Genomic DNA, 22,778 nt, shown 5'->3' with positions numbered 1-22,778 from the left:
TTGTTTGCGTATTTAAAGGACATTGGACACCTTCACAAGCTCAAATTTCTCTTTGCATGTCCTCATGCATTCTTTTCGCAGTGAACATTGTTCGCCAATTTATCAGACTATAAACTTCATCATTTCGTATGTGGGACCATAACTCATCGATTCACCGTAGTACGCATATAATGCCCACATTTAATTTTCTCACATTTTTCTTTTATTTACTTCTACTTTACATTTCCGCATCCCTCTCTTTCCGAACTTCATCTCCCAATTCTCTCCACCGCGCGGAGTAGCATGCCAGCGCTTAAACGCCGGTTAAATTCCCTGTTTTATTTTCATTAAAGAGCTTCTCTCTCTCCCCTCACACAAGGGTAACAGGATCTCTACATAAAATTTGCAGTATGTCTGCTTTCAAACCCACATAGCTCCATACTGCCAATTAATTTGTCTCCCAAGATATTTCTAATTTTAGTGGAAGATGTAGGAAACAGGGAGCTCCAAGACATCGAGAAGTATGCCTTTCACAAGTTCGAGCAAACTGATGTTTTCAGGTCACTTTTTCAATCCGCATATATTAGGACTTGTAATACGCAATTATGATTTTTGTTCAACCTTAACTACGTCGCAGATCGCTCGTTAAAAGCCACATCTGAACATACAGACACGCAGATAAACATTAAGAAAAAATAGCGGCCTTAACGGGTGCCATTCACGACTCTGATCGCCGATTCGTAAAATCGCGATAAGGCATTCCGTGAGGCAGGCATCCATAATCCACCGGCGTCTTGTGACGAACACTGGTAAGAAAAACGTATTGGAAGGCATGCGAGGAGTCGTCAATTTTTGCCTTACCACTGGCATTGTAATTAATATATCTTATAATAGAGGAGTGATTGTATTCGAGAAGGAATGACACAAGGTGAGGACCCGTAACTTTCTACTGAAGTTTATTTTCACCATTCCGCGTTTTTAAAAGCTACTGATCTTGACACAAGATCAGAAAGCAATGAAGAAGTGGGAGAAAAAACAAAGAAAACGGAAGTGAAAACAGGTTAGCAAGAGTCTGACACAAGTAACTGTTCCTTGCTTTTTCTTTACAAAATAAAAACGTTTTATTTTTCATCAATGCTACCGGAGAAAAACATGTGCGACCAAATAGCCCCCTTTAAATCCTTGCTAATAAGTGTAGTGCTTTTGCACGTAATAAATTCCCAGGGCCAAGGTGCATGAACGTAGCCTTCCTCCTTGCGTTGCACGAGAAAGTGCCACGTGTGTGCACAGATTAGCTTTTTGGAAAGGGCACCGTTTTTAACGATAGATCAAGGAGAACAATCATTTGAGTTTAAACCAACTTTCGGCACACGCAAAGTTTTCCGAAGGGCAGTTTTGTTCACATACTCAGTTTGTTGTAGTTACCGCGCGGCGGTTCTTTCTGACGGCAAATATTCGGGATATTAACCACCTCACTTAAGGCCGGGGCCTGAGTGCCTGGTGCATACTTGTGCCACCGGAGTAACAAATAAAATCCCGCAGATGTCAGCAATTATTGTAAACACCTTTTGATCAGACAGTTTTTCTGTCACTGCAGTCTTTCCAGCTCTTTACGTAACAACTCGCTGCTGTCTATTCTATACCTTCGAAATTTGCGATGCGCTGATGGCATTTACTTGCTAAGTAACTCAGGAAGTCAGAACATGAATCGCATTGAGTCATCAATAAGAGACAGGCAGAGAAGAACGGTAGATCTAAACAATATTATGCAGAAGACAAATGTGTTGTTCAACAACCTCGGAGGAGAACAGCAGTTTTTATTTGGTAGTGAGGCACCGGAAATGATGAGGGAATGTGTGCACTTAGGGCATATAGTGACGAGAGAAGGCAATCACGAGTATGAAATCACTAGTATAATAATCATGAGATTGCGCACATTTGACACGTTCTCTCAGATCATGAACGACAGTTTACCGATATCCCTCAAGAGACGAGTGTATAACTGCTGTGCATTTCCGGTACTGAGTTATGGGGCTGAAACGTGAACGCTAACGAATACGGTTCAACTTCAACTGATAGCAATGCAGGGAACTATGCAAAGGAAAATGATAGCTGCAACGTTCGAAGAAGGGAAGAGGAGAGAGTGGATCAGGAGAACAACGGGAATATTAACAACCTAGTCTAAATCAAGAACATGAAACGTCCTTGGGCAGGGCATGTAATGCGAAGGCCAGATAACCCATTGTGTTTAAAGCTGACAGAAATGATTTTAAAAAAACGCAAGCTTAGCAGAGGTGGCAGAAAGTTGGTGGGCGAATGCGGTGAAGAAGTTTGCGTAGATTGGGTGGCCGCAGCTGGCACATGAAAGGGGCAATTGGAGAGATATGGCAGAGATGTGGTCTACAGTGGGCATAGTCATGCTGATGATGATGATGGCAATGATGCACCGGTTGCCATCTTTGCAATTCGCTTCACTGGTAGCGTGGTGAGTAGCAAATTCTGCTACAATACTACGTTTTTATCCAGTGCACATTAAATATACTCTTAGAAGACTTCACTGCAGGTGTTTGTGTTCAACTTGAGGAGAGGCATATACGTATATCTTTTTAAGTGCTTCAGGTTAGCTTCTCGTTATGTAAAGCGTTCAGTTGGATGCACTGCGTCTCCCATCAGGAGAGAAAGACGCGATAGGATTGTCTACTTCTCTTCGTGCAGGTTATAAGAGGTGCATGGATACGACCGATTAATTGCGCAACCTATATTACTGACAATAAAAAAACTTGAGGCAAGGACTGAATGTAGTAAGGCGTTTATGACTTGCTGTTTTCCATATCCATATTGCAGCTCGTTCCAGTGACTCAAGTAGCATCGGCAAAGGATGACCACCCTCATCCGATCTGGGCACCTAATGTACGTTGAGAAGCAGTAGAGACACCCTTTCGCGTCTTGCTAACCTAGGCTTATTTGCCGAAGCAGCGAACAATCTCTACGCCTTCAAAACGTGCTTAAAATATGTTTTTGAGCCGGCGTAGTTAAACATAACTTTGGTTTTATAATGCTTTTCTATTGCCGTTCTGTATACAATCTTTGTCTCCTTTGAAGGCTTGTCAATGTTATTCCCAGAGGCTTATTTTCCGAAGCAGCGAACAATCTCTGCGCCTTCAAAACGGGCTTGAAATTGGGTTTGGGCCGGCCTGGTTAAACATTAACTTTGGTCTTATAATGATTTTTATTGCTGTTCTGTATACAGTCTTTGTCTTCTTTGAAGGCTTGTGAATGTTATTCCAAGTAGGCCTACATGTGGCCCAAATAACACTTTTTTTATAATTCTATTGAGCTTCTGCCTTCTACTCCGCGCAGCACTAGTCTCTCTTACCTGACTGTGAGAATTTCTGGTGAATCAGCTTTGCAGCGATGGCGTAGAGGTAGAGCATCTACCTCGCGTGCAAGAGGACCGGGGTTCGAATCCTGGTGCCGCGCAATTCTCCACCGGGTTAAAAAAAATCCGCGTGTCGATGGAATTGCATAACCAGGCCTGGAGTGCGGCCTGATCTCGGTGAGCAGAAGCGACAACGCACTCTCTCACCAGAGCAGGATTTGGCCACTCTGGTGTAGTACTTGGCCACAACCTTCTATGATCAAACCAATTAACCCTCGGCCCTCAGTCCCCAGCGGCTGCGGAGCAACTGACCACAACGGCGGTCAGACCTGTGACGCAGCGGAGGGTGCTAAGAATCTTTGGCTCCGTACAGGCCGCCATTGGAGTCTCAACCTGGCAACGTTTAGCGCTAGAACTTTATCTAGTGAGGCCAGCATAGCAGTGCTGTTCGAGGAACTAGCGGGAATTAAATGGGATGCGCTAGGGCTTAGCGAAGTTAGGAGGACAGGTGAGGCGTATACAGCACTAAAGGACGGACACATACTGTGCTATCGCGGATTAAAGGATAGACGAGAACTAGGTGTGGGATTCCTCATTAATAAAGATATAGCTGGCAACATAGAGGATCTCTATAGTATTAACGAGACGTTAGCAGCTATAGTAGTTAGGCTACATAGGAGGTACAAGCTAAAAGTGGTGCAGGCCTACGCACCCACATCCAGCCTTGATGACCAGACCGTTGAAAGTTTCTATGAGGACGTAGAATCGGCAACGAATAAAGTAAAATCGGAGTACACTGTACTGATGGGCGACTTCAATGCGAAGGTGGGCAAGATGCAGGCTGACGACCACGCGGTAGGTGACTATGGGATAGGCTCTAGAAATAGCAGGGGAGAGTTATTAGTCGAATTCGCGGATAGAAATAATTTACGGATCATGAATACCTTCTTCCGCAAACGGAAAACAGGAAATGGACCTGGAAGAGCCCCAATGGTGAAACTAAAAATGAAATCGACTTCATACTATGGCTAAACCTGGCATCATTCAGGATGTGGCCGTCCTCGGAAAGGTGCGTTGTAGCGACCACGGAATGGTAAGGTCTAGAATTAGTTTAGACTTGAAGAGGGAACGGAAGAAGCCAGTGAAGAAGACCATTAACGAGTTAGCCATAAGAGGGAAAGCACAGGAGTTTAGGATAGCGCTGCAAAACAGATAATCGACTTTAACTAAGGAAGACGATCTTGATGTTCGTTCAATGCACGATAATCTGAGATCAATAATTACGGAGTGCGCAGTAGAAGTAGGCGGTAGGACAGTTCGAAAGGATACCGGGAAGCTATCTCAGGTGACGAAAGATCTGATTAAGAAGCGCCAAAGCATGAGGGCGTCTAACACTACCGATAGAATGAAACTAACAGAGCTATCAAAGTTAATAAATAAACGCAAGGTAGCCGACATAAGGAAGTTTAATATGGAGAGAATCGAGCATGCTCTAAAGAACGGAGGTAGCCTAAAAGCAGTGAACTGGAAACTAGGCATATGTAAAATCTAGATATACGCACTAAGAGACAAGCAGGGCAATGTCATTAGCAATATGGATAAGATAGTTAACGCAGCCGAAGTGTTCTACACAGACCTTTACAGTAGCCAATGTAATCAGAGCGCCAATGAGAAAGACAGCAGTGCACAGCAATGCGTCATCCCGCCAGTAACGAAAGATGAAGTAAAGAAAGCCTTAGAAGCAATGAAAAGGGGAAAAGCAGCTGGGGAGGATCAGGTAACAGCCGATCTGTTGACGGATGGAGAGGACATCGTGCTAGAAAAACTAGCCACCCTGTATACGCAATGCTTTCTGACCTCGACTGTACCAGGAGCTTGGAAGAATGCAAACGTTATCTTAATTCATAAGAAGGGAGACGCCAAGGACTTGAAAAATTACAGGCCGATCAGCTTACTATTCGTTGCCTACAAAGTATTTACTAAGGTAATCTCTAATAGAGTCAGGGCAACGTCAGACTTTAATCAACCAAATGATCAGGCAGGCTTTCGTAAAGAATATTCCACAATAGATCATATTCACACTATAATTCAGGTGATAGAGAAATGCGCAGAATATAACCAACCTCAATATATAGCTTTCATTGATTGCGAGAAAGCATTCGACTCAGTGGAAACCTCAGCAGTCATACAGCCTTTGCGTAATCAGGCGGTAGAAGAGCCTAATGTCAAAATACTGGAAGATATATATAGCAACTGCACAGCTACTATAGTCCGTCATAAAGTCAGCAATAAAATTCCAATAAGGAAGGGCGTCAGGCAAGGAGACACGATCTCGCCAATGCTGTTCACCGCATGTTTACAGGAGGTATTTCGAGGCCTGAATTGGGAACAGTTGTGAATAAGAATAAATAGAGAATACCTAAATAATCGGCGATTTGCGGATGACATTGCCTTGCTGAGTCACTCAGGAGGTGAAATGCAAATCATGATCAATGAGTTAGACAGGCAGAGCAGATCGATGGGTCTAAAAATTAACATGCAGATAACCAAGGTAATGTTCAAAAGCCTAGCAAGGGAACAACAGTTCACAATTGGCAGCGAGAACCTAGAAGTTGTGACGGAATACGTCTACTTAGGGCAGGCAGTGACAGCTGATCCGGATCATGAGAGGGAGGTAATTAGAAGAATAAGAATAGGGTGGAGCGCATATGGCAAATTCTCGCAGATCATGAGTGGCAGTTTACCAATTTCCCTCAAGAGGAAAGTGTACAACCGCTTAATCTTACCGTTACTCACCTACGGGGCAGAAACGTGGAGGCTAACGAAAAGAGTTCCGCTTAAGTTAAGGACAACGCAGCGAGCCATGGAAAGAAAAATGATAGGTGTAACGTTAAGAGACTAGAAGCGGGCAGAGTGGGTGAGGGAACAAACACGGGTTAATGACATCCTAGTCGAAATCAAGAGCAAAAAATGGGCTTGGGCAGGGCATGTAATGCGAAGGCAAGATAACCGCTGGTCCTTAAGGGTAACGGAGTGGATTCCAAGAGAAAGTAAGCGGAGCAGGGGGCGGCAGAAGATTAGGTGGGCGGATGAGATTAAGAAGTTTGCAGGCAAAAGGTGGATGCAGCTGGCAAAGGATGGGGTAATTGGAGAGACATGGGAAAGGCCTTTGCCCTGCAGTGGGTGTATTAATGCTGATGATGATGATGATTATTATCCTCACCATCAGGTTGTTTCCAATATAGAAAGCTTATAAACTTCACGTTGCTGCAGTCCTTGGAACTCACCTAGCACTACGCCTTAACTCAGTGTAAAACAAAAGAACAAATACATGTGGTTGACTGATGTTTGCCTACTTGATTGCACTCTTCCATGAAGTATTCATGTCGGGTCTTCGAAGAAAGGCTTGATAATTTTTTTAGTTAATTTTTCAGCAAATTGTGCTACTGGTTTTTAGTTTTTGCTTTGGAAACATTAGCAATCTGCTGTTAATCTCTGTGTTGTTATTTCGGAGAGAATCTCTGGGTAATGACTAAGATTTTTCCTTGATTTATCGCCAGTGGTTCAGATTTCCATACAAATCTGCCAGGTTTATATCAAAGTACCAAGAGCAGTGCTATTTTGGTCCAAATGAGTTCGATTATGAGCGAATGACATGAGACCTAAAAAGAGTAACACTTGGCGTCCGTTCAGCATTAGCGTATTCTCGGAGACGGTTGTCTGTGGGGATGTTCAGTATAAAATGAATATTGCTTTATGAGAAGTAGTGGTAGTTTGTTCTGAATGTTTGAATTAAAGACGTTAGAAGTTATTTTGTCATCTCTCTTTTTATTTCCAGCGCTCATCAAGCTCCTGTTACAGACAATTGCTTTACTTCATTGCCTTCTAATCTTGTGTCAAGATGAGTAGCTTCTAAAACGTGGAATGGTGAAAATAAACTTCAGTAGAAAGTTAGAGGTCCTCGTCTTTTGTCATTCCTTCTGGAATTCAGAAATCACTCCTGTGTAATAAGATATAATAATTACAATCCCAGTGGTAATGCGAAAATTGACGACTCCCTCGCATGCCTTACAATACGTTTTTCTTACCAGTGTTCGTCACAATATGCCAGTGGTACCTGGATGCCTGTTTCACGGGAATAATAATAATAATAATAATTGGTTTTTGGGGGGGAAGGAAATGGCCAGTATCTGTCTCATATATCGTTGGACACCTGAACCGCGCCGTAAGGGAAGGGTAAAGGAGGGAGTGAAAGAAGAAAGTAATAGAGAGGTGCCGTAGTGGAGGGCTCCAGAATAAGTTCGACCACCTGGGGATCTTTAACGTGCACTGACATCGCACAGCACACGGGCGCCTTAGCGTTTTTCCTCCATAAAAACGCAACCGCCGCGGTCGGGATCGAACCCGGGAACTCCGGATCAGTAGTCGAGCGCCCTAACCACTGAGCCAGGGCGCTCGACTACTGATCCGGAGTTCCCGGGTTCGATCCCGACCGCGGCGGTTGCGTTTTTATGGAGGAAAAACGCTAAGGCGCCCGTGTGCTGTGCGATGTCAGTGCACGTTAAAGATCTTATCGCGATTTTAGGCATCGATGCTCAGAGTCCTGAATGACAGCCGGAAAGGCCGCTATTACCCCTTAATTTTTACCTGCGTGTCTGTTTTTCAGATGTTGCTTTGAACGAGAGATCTGCGAGGTAGTTAAGGATGAATGAAAAATCATAATGGCGTATTATAAGTCCCAATACATCCACTTTGAAAAAGTTACTTCAAACCGCAACTTTGCTGAAACATGTGAAAGCCATAGTACTCGAATTGCTGGCGCTCCCTGTTTCCTTCATCTTCCACTACCATTGGAAATATCTTGGCAGACGAATTAATTGGCCGTATGAAGCTATGCTGATTTGAAATCAGACAGATTAAGAACTTTACGTAGAGCTCCATTTAGCATATGAAAAATTCATTTACACCCTTCGGCGACAACATATATGTACGACTCGCGTTACCCTTGTGGGCAGAGACAGAGAGAAGCTATTTACTGAAAATAAAACAGGGAATTTATCCGGCTTTTAGATATTGGCATGCTACTCTGTGCGGGGAAAGAATTGGGAGATAAAGGCGAAAAGAGCGGGGCGGAAAAAGTAAACAAAGTGTAAAAAAAGAAATAAAAAAGTGAGAAGATAAAATGCTGCCATTAAATACGTACTAAGGTGCCTCGCTGAGTAATGACGTTATATATGAAATGATGAAGTGGATAATCCGATAAATGGGCTAACAAAATTCACTGCGAAAAGAATGCATTAGGGCTACATGCAAGGTGAAATTACAGCTTGTCAAGGTGTCCAATATCTTCTTAATAAGCTAACAAAAAGTTAATTGCATGTCTCTGTTGCCTAGGGCAGGCTGAAGAACCTAAAGCGCTGTCTACTGCTAGAGGTTCTGGGGCGAGCTTTTCCTTGCACTGTTCATAGTACGCACGCTCCTGAGCATATGCAGGGTGGTCGAGCAGGATATGTTTCAGAGTTTCGTTGGAGCCGCAGTTGTCCCAATGCGGACTGTTCACTTGACCGAAACAATATCAGAAGCCGTTTGTAAGTGATGCGTTAAGGCCAAGTCGGTGATAAAGGGTTTCCAGATCTCAATGAATTCTGTGTGGGAGTGTTGATCTGAGGTGAGGGTTGACTGAGTACAGAAATTGGTAGTGATGTGAGCCCTAGAGCTGATACTTTTCTTCAGAAGCAAATATTTGAGTCGTATGGGATGTGGCAGATTTCGTGAAGAAGGTTCTAATGTTTCGCCGATGTTCGTGGCCTTTACTGGCGGCTTCATCTGCGGTTTCATTGACTAGAATGCACAGTGCACTTGTATCCACTGAAATATTATGCAGTGGCCCGCGTAAATGGTGTAATGATGCACATATCCGATATCAAGAGAAATGGGCTGATATTTAGTGTTTTTCAGCAGGTTTGACTGGATCTGTAAGGATGCTTTTTAGTCGGTATAGATAACCTATCGTCTGGAGGATCAGCGCACGCTGTAGGAAACAGCTTCTTTAATGCCGTGAAGCTGAGCTGTCGTTGAGGATGTCTTCCGCTGTAGCCGGTAAGAAAGGACATGGGTTGTTGAGGGCACATAAAGGCCATAGTTAGACGTTTCTTGAGTAGTTGAAGCGTTGCTGAGGATGTAGATGTGCTGCGTATTTTCCTCAGCTAAATAGGCTAGAGTAGCTCGCAGTAGCGCTGTATGTGGCATACTGCTATTTGCATCCACAGATAGAATAAACTTCTCCACCTTCAGAGGCGAGAGTGTCCAAGAGGGGAGGAGGCAGAGGTAGTAGTTTCTGTCGGTGATTAATATTGGGGAGTGGCAGCAGCTGCATAGCTTGGCCAAAGCCAGAGTCGCAGTGAGGTATGTGGACATTGTGTAGGAAATGTTTCTTCTATTGGATGACATGGCAGAGGTGGGTGCTCATAGTTTCCTGGACAGCAATCACATCTATCGGGAGACAGCCTGGTTCCGCCACGGTTCCTGATACACAGCAGCCCTTTGGGAGGCCAAGGCATATTCGCAAGCAGTAGTTCCGTGCGGCCTGCAGAAGCTTCTTGCTTGTTGCAGATAATCTTTAACGCACCGGTAGGCAAGAGCGCTAGATTCCTATACGTCGGCTTTTTCAAGCTGAACTACTGAAACGGCACTTGCTGCCCCAACGTGTTCCCTCCATAAACTCCAAAACTTGCGATGCTGCACTGATCCTCACGCGAAGTTTTTTTTTTATCTTAGGTGCCCACGAGAGATAACTGCCTATCGCCACACCTAATAATCCCAGTGATGGTACACAAGGTACTGACCGTCCACCTAGGAAGAGCGGATATCTGGTCAACTTTTTTTTCTTGTTAAATCTTTGGGAACACTTTTTTTCTGGCGAGAAACGAAGAACTAGGGGGGCCAGGTACGCCGAAATGTGCTGTAACACTCACTGAAGACGTTTCTGGATAATATGACGTGAACGTGAGGTGTTCCAGATGTAGATGTCATCAGTATAAATCGTTATGCGCTCTCCTCGCGTAAGGTTTTATGTTGTGTGTTTAAGAGTAATGTTGAAGCGGAGATGACGATGCACTGCACCCTAAGGTGTGCCCCTCTGCACTGCGTGAAGTGGTGTAGGTTCTGGAGTGCTCATAAAAATTTGTCGTTCTTTTAAATAGCGTCCAATCCATATGTACAGCTTTTTTTCTCAGGCCAAGACTCGCCAAGGCCGCGAAAATCGTATGGTGAAAAACACATGAAAAGCGGCCTTGATGGGAAGGAAAAGACCGATTGGGATGTATCCAGTATGAAGGAATCCTTAAGCGATGGGACGTTGGCAATAAAATTATCAGTGGCAGACCTATTTTGACGGCACCCATTAATTTCTTGCAGATGCTGATTTCGGCTTTCGGAGAAGGAAGTAATGCGATTGGAGATCATTCGCTTATTAAGCTTACGCACGCAGCTCAGTAGGGCGATGATCCGAAGGATGGCTGTTGGCTGCTTACAAGGTTTCAAAACGGGCACAATTTTCGCCAGCTTCTATTTTGTGGGGGCCTGACCAGTCATCCAGGAACAAATTTAATATTGCAGGAGTCGAATACAGGACTGTGGGGCAGCATTTTGATTGCTTCAGAGGTTACCTCACCGTGTCCACGAGACGTGCGTCTGTTTGATTCCGCGTTTGTTTGATTCAGTGTACAGTGCTCGAGAGACGGAGCTTTCTGCCTAGACACAGACGTCTCATCACAGCATTCAGTAATCAGTGTGCACGCTAGAGTGGAAGTAGAGGGACATGCACCTGGATGCAAGCACCTTGCCCGAGAAGCCATGGGTTACTTTCTGATTTCAATTTGTTTTTTTTTTCATAGTGCAACTGCCCGAGCGCTCGACACAAATGTGAGGCACACTGTGCGGTGCGGACAAATTTAGAAGGGGCATGCTACTGCCCTCTAAAGATTTTCGCACGTTTGGAACTAAAGTTGCAAGCGATAGTATGCATGCACATCATGATTGTGAATGATAGTGCGCCATTTCATAAACAAACGATGATTCTTTAGTTCAAATGGAGAAGGCGTGATTGCAGTTAGAAAGAAATAGCCTACTCCGTTTACTTACGCCTGCACCTCCGCCGCTTTTTCGAATTGCACAATCTATTTTAACAGCAAAGAATTTTGTTTACTGGGCACAGCCCGATTTACTGAGAAACTAGGTACTATTGGTAGCAGAACATTCATATCATTAACAGACTGACTTTGCTTAAAACTATAGGTTCCACAACAACAAACTTATCCGAATACTCAATGGTAAATTCTACCAATTTGGTTCCAACATTAAATCGGGTGCTGAACTAAAATCGTGTTGACTGAACACATGAAGCGGTGCTTCTCTTACAAAACTTCTTTAGACTGTCACTATAATTCTGTCTATAAAGTCGATAGGCAAACTCTAGAGAACAGTCTGCAGGCAACACAAATCCTATATATAGTCAGTACATAGTCCATAGATTTATGGCCATACACTTTTATAAGACTTTGGTCTATAGACATACTATAGACTATGAATAGAGAAAAGTAAATATAGTTAGGAATGCATTAGAGTATATAAGAAGTCTATAGACTATCTATAGACCATTTTTATAAGGGTTATTAGCAAACGCTCAAATATCCAATTTTGTGGACCAAACAACGAACAAGTAAAATGCCATATCGAAGATTTAAATATAGTATTGACGCTATCAGTGAGCAAGCTGAAAAATATGTATTACTATTATGCGGAATAGTAATCTTTGCGAGAAGACCAAGTTTATGTCTCAAAATTAATAAAACCCACGATGTGCACAGATTTATCTTTTGTTTAGGCAACCTGATTACATTTGCAACATTCAGAACTCGCAATTTGAACGAACGTTGCGAAGGAGATCGCATAATGTCGTGTAAAAAATATTCTACGGATTTATATATGCACGCAAGAAATTCATGCCTACAGTAGAGCCCCAACAGTCGCAAGTTTCTGCAAACTGCTTTTCGGTCCTCTGTTCGACCTACCAAGGAATATGCCTGTATTGTATGGGACCCTACTTTGGAATTATGATTTCAAAAATTGGAGAAAATATACAACTGGGCAGCATCATTTCACTCGGGCAAGTACGGCCAATAGATAGTTGTACAGAAATGAAAGCTGATCTTCAGAAGGAAAAACTTGCTTTACCTAGCAGAAAGCTCAGACTAAAGTTGCTGTGTTTATTATTTCACGGCAAGAAACGAGATCAATGATGAGAGTTATCTTAAATTGCCCTTTTGCGTTCCTAAATGACATGAACAATCTTCTAAAATTCGAGATAACTGTGCAATGACCAACTTGTTTCCGAATTCATTTTTTGTTGCACCTCTGTAACGACGAAAACGGCTCTCGTGAATGCAGGTGGGCTCTATAAACACAGATGCGTTTTTTTTCAGTATATGACCCCTCCCTATAAGACCTTCGGCAATGTGGCGTAGTTCTTTAGTAAATAATAAAGAATAATGTTGCTGTCCCCCTATAAAGAAATTCGCCAAGCTTTTGCCGCAAATTGGAGAAAATATTATATTTTGTTAGCATGGGAAGATCACAATTCTCTCAAATAATTTTCTTTTCAGCATTCAAGATCCAAAGGAAAACAATTCCATGAATCGAAAGAGGTTATTGGAAATATTATTTCATTGACATTTTAAATTTTGGGACATTTTCGAAACCCTACATAAAACGCAAGCAACCCTAGCTTCAAAACACGTACATAAGGCTGTAAATCTCCAACAAGCTGCGCGTCCAATTAGCTTTTCTCGTCGTATATCATCTTGGAATTCTTTCAAAAGTCTGCGTATATTTAATCAACCTGCGTACCTGTCACTGCTAGCGGACACGAATGTCTGATGAGACTATTACTGGGGCGCAATTACAACTCGCCATCACATGAAACTGACATGTATAGGATAGAACTCTTGTCACAAACGTTTTGTGTTGATCCTTACTGTTGAAGGTTGGAGCAGTTGTCAGATGAGGCATTAGCTGCGTTTAGCTGCGTGGAGCCCATTTATATAAATAAGCAATAATAACTGTCCTGAGCCCTTATAACGCCAAGAATTCAAATTATGTGGTTTATAGTTTATGGAGGTTTAACGTCGCATATCTACTCCATCTATGAGGGCTAATTAAATGAGCAAGTGTTTCACAGTTGAAGTTAATTTACTTCGAACCTATTTCGCTACTCGCTGCACAATTAAAAATGACATTTTAAATCTCGGACGGCAGATCTAATAAGCAGTGACTATTAAGCGTTTTTACCTTCTATTCCCTCTCTATTGTGATTTAATTGACGTTGTTGGCCGATCTCTTCAGTGTATAAACGCTGAGATTCATGGAGCAGGATTAGAAGCAAGCCCTTCGTCGCATTTCAATCGCCGTCCCCTCTGCGCTGCAACGAGGTACGAGTCGCAGTGCTGCACATAATTTCTTTGTTTGCTTACCATATAGTGCGCAATTTTTTTGAAGTAGCATTCACGCTGATCGGTAGGAAATGGTTGCCATTCCTGTTTTTAAGTTACTTATTATTATTTGTGTATTTATTTTCGGCGAAAGAATCCTAGGCCTCCCGAAGTAAGATAATCTCGTTTCGTTGAAATCCTTGAACTACGTTGTTGGCTATCTAGTACGAATAGTTAAATTTGTTCAAGAATCAGCCCTTGATATAAAGGCCAATACTTTGACGCTTCTCTTTTGGGGCTTAGAAAATATTTCTTCAGGATAAACAGCAACGCACGCTGCCGAAAAGAAGTGTGTGGCCTCAAATTAAATAAACATTCATTTCAAGTAAATATAGCCACAGTGCGTGTGACTATCTTGGCTTTCTTTAGAAAAAATAATGTTAGATGATGTTGTGGTGCGAAACTATTTTCCTGTGTTTTTTTTTGGCAAAGTACTGTTCTTGGTTTTATGGCCGCCATCTTAAATTCGTAAATGTTAGTAAAACACAGTGGTACAAAAAATTGTAAAAATACGTACTTGATATGTACCATGAAATTGTTTCATAGAAATACTAGGCAGTGATTTTTTATATTTTTTATTGCTAGGTACCTAGGTAATCTTCAATGATTAAAATTAAAGGGATGCTTCTTGGGTCTTGTGCGTGGGGCCTCATTCCAGGGCTCCACTGGCTTGAGCTGTAAACGTACAATAAAAGGTTAGCTTGAAGTTTTTCTATGGTGTTCGTAATATCACAGTTGTTTATCCTGCTACTTCTCCCCACGTGAAGAAAATAAAGAAGCCGATAAAAGTTTTTTTAATGAAAGGAACCTATACGATATCTGAGTAACAAGTTAAATTTCAGTGGAATTTGTTTTTTTCTGGCGCTTCGAGCGTGATGTGCGCAGTGGGGTGTCCATGTACAATATCGTAAGGTAGCGCTCTAGAGTGAACAAGTTAATAGTATTTACTTCAGAAAATTTATTTGAAACAGAGTTCCCTTTTAGCAAGAAAATATTTTGTAACTTCAGGAGATACACCCGACTCTGCAACATTTCGTGGCGTTTTAACCGAATTGAGTGCAGCCGTCGATGCAAACGAGACAGAGGACCTCCGCTCTATTGTCCGCTTGCGGTGATGCGCTGGGCTAGGATGATTCTAATTGTCTATTTCGTTTTACTTATTTTCGGTAAATCCTACAGCGCTGAATCATTATAGCAGTCGAGTGGATACAAGATTAAATGAGGAGCAGTGAAATAAAATCACATGCGAGAAAGAACAAGAAAAGGTGGACGGAAACAAAGGAGAAATGTGTCAAGATAAATTAATCAATAAATATGCAAGAGGAGGAGCAACAGTGCATTCGGTCAACAAGTAAAAGTTTGGAACGACAGCAAAATAACAAACGATTTATTAGCCTTAAAAATATATCTCGATGACAGCTCATAACTTCAGCCGGCAACTTGTTCCGATCAGGAGGAGCGCATAGAAAATAAATACTTTTTGCAGCTTCTTTTGCAGGTAATTTTCCCTATTTTAAAACTGTGAGCTGTCATGTTAGAAATATAGTAGGGTGCTCTCAGCTACTTCTCTTTATCAATGCCTGTCGTGTCGGTGTATATTGATTGCAGAAGTTTGAGTTTTGCTTCTCACGTCTTATCTGTAGCGGCTCCAGTTCGACGTGTTGCTTTATCTGTGTTATGAGGACAAGTCTGGACTGCTGCATCACTGAAGCCAACACATAACAGGAGCATTACTCAATCTCGCGTGCTACATATCCCTGAGCTACCGAAAACCCCGTTAAGTTCACGTGCCGCTTTCAGTCCTAGCATCCACATCGTGACCATTGTTCCTCCAAAGAAGCAGTATAGAGCCAGCGTTGTTCGAGAAAAAGAACCGTGGGGTCAGAACGCAGGCAAAAGTGGGAACATTTCTTCGGGACCGTACCGTATTCTGCGGGCATGAAGAAATCGCTGTTTTGCTTCCGCCGCAGTGTTTCGTTGCACGTCGGTGTGCAGCTGATCGTTTTAGGTCTCCCAATACAATTATAGAATGCTGCCCCTCCACCTCTTCACGCTCACCTGGGTGCTTAGGAGAATGGAGGAGATAATCAAAGATAAAGTGGGGAACGGCACTTATGTTTATGACGTGCCACGAGCAGGCCACCACAGAATTAATAGCAGTGGTTTAGCTCGGCTATTCCAGGGTATACGTAGCGTGAGCTTCGCTGAGCCGCTGAGCACCAATTTCGCTCTTCTGCTCCATGGCTATACCACACCTGCAAACGCCCCGCTATTTGTATACCCCCACTGATACCTCTGCGCATGCGCACAAAATGAGAGGCGCTATAGAGCAGCTCCGGCGCCGCGTCAGACTTGGCTACTGCGCAACGGAGGCGCACAGCTGGGCACGCGCCGGCGCCAGTGCTTCTGCCGCGGCTATGAACAGCAAGACGCGCGCGGCGGCGATGGCTCTGGCGCCGTGTGGCATCACTGTTCCTCGCGCATGCGCAGCACGTCTATCTAGGAGCCACGCGAAAATGCTCAACCTCGGCCAGTGTAGGTCACGCTACTTACATTAAGTACGCTAACATAAAGTACATGAAAGGCATCCAGAATCGCAGCACAAGCCTACGGCCACTCTCCTCTCACCATGTCCTCTTTGCGCATTTCGCCACAATAATGATAGCTTGCTGGAATTTACTCTAAACCCGAACTAAACACTGATTTTATATTCAAGGAATAAAATGCGCAAGTTTGCCATTCCTTCCTTGAAGGTATAAAAATGCGCACTAGTAAATACACATAGCGGCCATGATATGGCGTAAATTGATGAGAGCAGGGCAGGAGGGTGGCAGGACACCCCGCCTTTTATGTTGGAAGCGGGAGTGAAGCGTTTTAGAAAAATATCTGAAATAGAAAACATTTTCTTCCTGCATTCCAGGTCGGTGAAATTATGGGAAGCCTATCAGGACTCGTCGCTTTGGCAGCCGTCACGACGGGTATGTTCACAGGATGTATCGAATGTTCAATGACTGAAGAAGCAGCTATTAGGAAGAAGTAACAATCATATTTGATGACTGCCAAGTGTTCAGAGGTATTTAGTAACTACACTTCTAGAAAAGGCCTCTATTGCGCACTTCATTGACGTTCAACCAAGTTAAATAACTCATTTTTTGTTTTGGATTCCTCATTACTGTTCGTGGTAGGTGGAGTAATTTAAACATAAAAGTACGGGATGTATAGTCGGCTGATTTTTTCTTATCTGTGCACTAAGTATGTATGAGATTGGGCTGTAAGACTCCAATGACGAGGTCGACATACGATTAAGCGCTTCTCGAAACAACAAGAAAATTACGAAACGTGTATTGACCAACTTTTGGTAGCATTTTGAACACATGTGCCCGTTCAGTGCGTATCTGTTTTCTAAACCACTTTCTCGCGTGCGACACTGGACTCCTCAGACAATTCCGGCGTCTGCAAATTTCTTAATCCACCAAATTAAAGCTGAAGTTTGCGTAGCGAATAGCGGAAGTTGCTTTGATAAATTTAGTGCTTTGATAAATATAGTGCGAGAGCATTCATTAGTGGATTTAAGGCAAGTTTCATATCCGAAGGGTTTGAAAATGTAACACTAATTTTAAAGTTGTAGATTATAATTTCTCGAAAACTAGATCTTATGTGAGATGGGCGAGCCCTGTGGAGAGAAACATTATGGGATAAAACATAGCCTGAAGTAGAGGTAGGGCTTGAAGTAGGCGACTTCCGACTATGTCAAACAATATTGTGGAGCCCAAAGACAGCAAAATATTTTATAGCGACTGCTATTGTACGCATGTTTACCGTCTATGCGATGGCGACTTTGGTATCGCTACCGTTGTCAGAGCACTTCATTCTACCAGTCGCGAAACTTCCCATAATAATGGATGAAGGAAGTTAAGAGAAAATAAACGTTTATAGCGAGGAAGCATTCATGTATCAAGCAACGGTAGCAGCTGTCCAAAATATGAATGTTTAAGTATTAAGGGGGCGCACGAAATCAAGAACGTAACTGTTTAGTGTATAAATTTCGAGATTGTTGATAAACATGCCCCAGCTTAACAACCACGTAAGTTAAACTGATTCATTAACAACGGCAAACAGGTTTGGCAGTTGGGCTCATAAATTAAGAGATTAAGGAAGCAGATAGGAAAATCTTTTCAGATGGAAATGGTGCTATGTGGAAATGGCATTTAGTTGCCGCTTCTAGATAGCGCTGCCGCTGGTGGTGCACGATGGTGCTGCCGGTACACGTGAAGCTCTAGAGTTTCGTAATAGCCAGGAGGTGCTCAATTTTTGAAAGTATAAGCAAGTAGGAGTTGACTAAAAGATTCTTGGTTAATGTCAAAAGAGTACTTTGGAAATAGGAAGAAAACTGGCAGTTAATCGGATGATGTTGAGCGCTTTAGAAAGTAATGCCCGTACAACACTTGTCACCAACCAGATACGATGGGGAGGGTAATAATTAATAAATAATTTTAATAATTATTATCACGACTACATTTGACTTTAGTCAGCCAAATGAATAGGCGGGCCCCGTAAAGGGTCCTGGACTGTAGGCTCTATTCACCATTCAGGTGACACAGAAACGCGCAGAACATAAACAACCCCTACATGTAGACCATGTACTGATTATGAGAAACTAGTTGACTCAATGAAAACCCCAGCAGTCATGCAGTAATTGCTGAAACAGGGTATAAAATAGTCTGATGTGAAAATACTGGACTACAGGGCTACCATTGTCCTTCATAACGGCAGCAATAACATTCCACTAAGGAAGGGCGACAAGCAAGGACACACGATCTCACCAGTGCTATTCACAACCTGTTAACAGGATTTTTTCTCTGACCAGGATTGAGAACAGTTGAGGATAAGAGTAAAGGAAGAATACCTAAATAATCTGCGATTGCCTTGCTTAGTCACTCGGAAGGTTAACTGCAAATCATGGCCAATGAGTTAGACTGGCACAGCAGAACGGTGGGTCTAAAATGTAATCTGCAGGAAACCAAATAAATATCGAAGAGTCTGGCTAGGCAACAACAGCTCACAACTGGCAGCGAGGTGCTTGAAGTTGTAAATTAATACGTCTACTAAGGGCAGGGAGTGACAGCTTATCCGGATCATGAGAGGGAAATAACTAGGAGGATACGATTTTTGTGGAGCGCATACGTCAGGCTCTCTTAGATCACGAATGGCAGTTTATCGATATCCCTCAAGAAGAAAGTGTACAGGAGCTGTATTTTGCGTGTAATCACCGACGGGTCAGAAACGTGGAGGCTAACGAAAAGGGTTCAGCTTAAATTAAGGAAAAGGTAGCGACCCATGGAAAGAAAATTAATAGGTGCAACTTAAAGCGACCGGTAGCTGGCAGAGTGGGTGAGGGAACAAACGCCGGTTATTACCATCCTAGGCGAAATCAAGAGGAAGAAATGGGCTTGGGCAGGGCACGAAATGTGATGACAAGATAACCGGCGGTCATTCAGGGTAACGGAGTGGATTCCAATAGAAGGCAAGCGTCGCATGGGGAGGCAGAAGGTTAGGTGGGCGGATGAGATAGAGAAGTGGGCGCAGCTGGCAAAGGACACCGTTAATTGCAGACAATGGGAGAGGCCTTTCCCTGCAGTGGGTCCATTAAGGTTGATGATGATGATGATTATGATGATGATGGAAGAATTCAGCAGCACTAATGACAGGGCAGCAGTTATCGTGGTTACGAAGAAAAGCATGTTACAACAGAAGTTGCTACAGGATGTCGCACCTACATTCAGTCACAATCACCAGATAATCAAACTCACCCACGATGGCATGAAATCGAACATCATAACAGCAAACATACATTACAGACTGCACTGCTGGGGGACTTCTATGCAAAGGCAGGCGGGTTACAGACAGGATACGAGGGAGTGCGTTACATTGGCTTAGGTTCCAGGAACTCTGGAAGAAAATGCATAAGAGAGGTTGAAGAAAGAAATATTTCACCTGACATTAATAGCGTTTTACCACTTACGTTAAAAGCTGAAGAGGACCTCGAAGAGCCCTATGGGCGAATTGAAATAATATATTATGCTGCTGACTGTCAGCACATCTGTTCATCGCGTAAGTTGCGGAAGTGCTGGCCAATGTGAGATGTAGCGCCAGCAGGATAGTAAGGTCTCGAAATAGCTTATAACGAAAAAAATACCAGTTTTAACCAATAGGGAAGCAGCACATCAACAAATTAACGGTGAGAACGAACCGACATACCGCTTTTATAAGGGCGATGACCTTAGTGTTCAGCGTAGGAACTATAATAACACAGATATCAATTCAGAGTTATGATTACTGTGAGAGCAATACATTCTTGAAATAGCGCTAACATTATATGAATCCATAAAGAAGAGAACGGCTTCAGTTTAAAATCTGCGACTGAACAGCTTACTGTCCGCTGCATACAAGGTGGTTCTAGAGTAAACGCTAATAGAATTCGGCAAAACAACGACTTCAATCAGCCAAAATACAAACTTGCAATTTTTAAAGGTTACTCTACAATAAACAATGTACATGCACTAATCCAGGTGAAGGCAACTGCGAGGGTATAAGGAACTCTTTTATATACCTTTCACAAAAATTCAAGAAAAATCTTCACTAACTATGCAGAAATTACGAAACAGGCAGTATAGGAGTCATAAGTAAAATAATTGCCAAGTGTAAATTAAGGCAGCACAGCCTCAATCCTTAATAGAGAAAGTAAAAAATTGCCATTAAGGAAAGCTGTCAGGTACGTAGCAACGATCATACTAATGCAGTTCGCTGTGTGTTTACAGGAGGCATTGAGAGATTTGGATAGAGAATACTTGATGATAAAAGTCAGTATAGAGCCCGTTAGTATTGTGTGATTCGCAGATGACAGCCTGGCTCAGTAGTTAAGGCGACGAATTCAAAAAAGAATAGTCACCCAGACAGGCAAAGGGAAACAGTGGATGTAAAAGTAATATCGAGAAAATGAAAGTACGTACAATAGCCTCGGAAGGAAAGAATATTTTAGAATAGAACGGGAAGCTGTAGCAGGGCTACCAGAATAAAGCTTCTCAGGGCTGGTAGTATCCGCAGATATGAACCACGAGGTACAATTAACTTCGACAATATGGTCAGGTTTTATTACTTAAGCACCTGCTCAAAACTCATGAAAGGAGCTTTACCACTGCCCCTATAAGTTGAAGTATATAGGAGCTTTATTTTCATCGTCATCATCAACAGCCGGACTCCGCCCACTGCAGGATAAAGGTCTCTTCGATATCTCTCCATTTAGCATGTGCTGTTCCAGCTGCGACATCCGTATCCCCGTAATCTTCTTTATCTCTTCCGCCCACCTAATTTTATCCCGCACCCTGCTAACCGCACGGTTACGCCTTCAACAGCTACGCGGCTGAACCCGACAACGCGCACCTCAGAGCTGCTCTCTAAATTTCGGTCACTACAGAAGAAATGAGAATAGGCAGGGCATATAATGTTACGGCAAGATATGCGTTGGTCGTAGAGCGCAACGGACTTGGTTCCATGGGAAGCCAAGAGCAGCAGGGTGCGGGAGAAAGCGAGGCAGGCTGATGAGGTTATTCAGATTCTGAGAAAACGATGGCTACACCTGGCATGGAGAGGATTCCTTTAAATGAATTGAGAAAATAGTTTTTAACCCTGGAAAAAATATATAAAGCGCACTCAGGACAATCGGACCAGGAAAACCAAACAACAGAAGCGCTTACGAGCAACTGGGCGTTTATTCAAGAAACACGCAAAAAGAGAGAAAAAACCACAAAAAAAGGCTTCACGCAGGCGCGTCAGGATAACTGCTCACGCAGGCGCGTCCAGATAAGAACACTCCTTTTTGTGCAGAAAAAACCACGGAGTCGGCAAAAGTTTTTAACTACAAGGCACTGATGAGGATGTTACAATCGGATTAATGCGGAACACTGCGGTCTAATGTGCTTTGGAAATGTGGAGCCCGCATGACGGAATGATGTCGAATTTCCTTACTTTCTCTAGTTTCTTAGTCTCTACTGGTTTAAGAATTATCGCTCCAAAATTTTCGTTCAATCTCCAAAGCAAAAACTTTTGCATGGCAGTGTCAAGCCGTCATTATTGTTCAAAGTAGCTATGATATTTTATTTTATCCAAAAAGTGCAAAATATTGAAGAATTTACGTATTCGCGTCGATATTCTTGCTTTCTCGCAGTTACGATGCTTCTCCATGCACACCAGGCGTCCGCTCTTGGTGCATCATATTTTCCGTGGTTAGAAGGTGGACGCCGTTTTGTAACAGAACCCGGCCACATCGACTGATCAAGAATTTGAAGAAAATGGTGGCGGTTGTTTTGCAGTTTTCTTTTTCTCACCCTCCCGGAGATTTGAAGAATGCTGGAAATAAATATTGAGCCAAGATTCTGTGACGTCATGTAGTGAAATAGCTTTAATGTGAATATTGTACGATGAACAGTTGAGAAACTGCTCCAAGTAACTGTCCTTGTCAGCCTAACCATTAATATATAGATTAAGTTCAAAGTCGCGAATTAATTTTCCTCTATTTAAGAGGCAACGTGAAGGAGGCCAAATTTTTTTTGTGCATCCTCACTTCTCCCGTTCTCAATGCCCGCAACGCCTTCAACAATGATCTTCGAAAAATGCGACTACTTTATAGCATCGGTGGCTGCACCGCGCTTTGCGGAGATGTCTCGACAGTTTTTCACACTGAGAATGTTTTCTGGGTCTTTGTGACGTAAGCATGGGATTGTCCACGTGAAGGGCTCAGCCACACAAAGCCAGCAAGTTTAAGTGGCTTTCCTGTATGTAGCCCCTGACTCCCGAGAACCAAAACTACTCTGCCA

At 43.0% G+C, this 22,778-nt stretch overlaps 1 long non-coding RNA gene across 1 annotated transcript; it reads left to right on the top strand.

Moving 5' to 3' along the window:
• Positions 1-13,769: 13,769 nt before the first annotated feature.
• Positions 13,770-22,335, top strand: LOC144105019 (uncharacterized). Its single transcript, XR_013308691.1, has 3 exons — positions 13,770-13,845; positions 16,826-16,883; positions 22,130-22,335. It is a non-coding gene; the product is annotated as an uncharacterized LOC144105019 (long non-coding RNA).
• The last annotated feature ends 443 nt before the right edge of the window (positions 22,336-22,778 follow it).

The sequence above is a fragment of the Amblyomma americanum genome, chromosome 1, assembly GCF_052857255.1.
Source record: "Amblyomma americanum isolate KBUSLIRL-KWMA chromosome 1, ASM5285725v1, whole genome shotgun sequence".
Taxonomy (NCBI): domain Eukaryota; kingdom Metazoa; phylum Arthropoda; class Arachnida; order Ixodida; family Ixodidae; genus Amblyomma; species Amblyomma americanum.
This window is presented reverse-complemented; position numbering and strand designations above follow the sequence as displayed.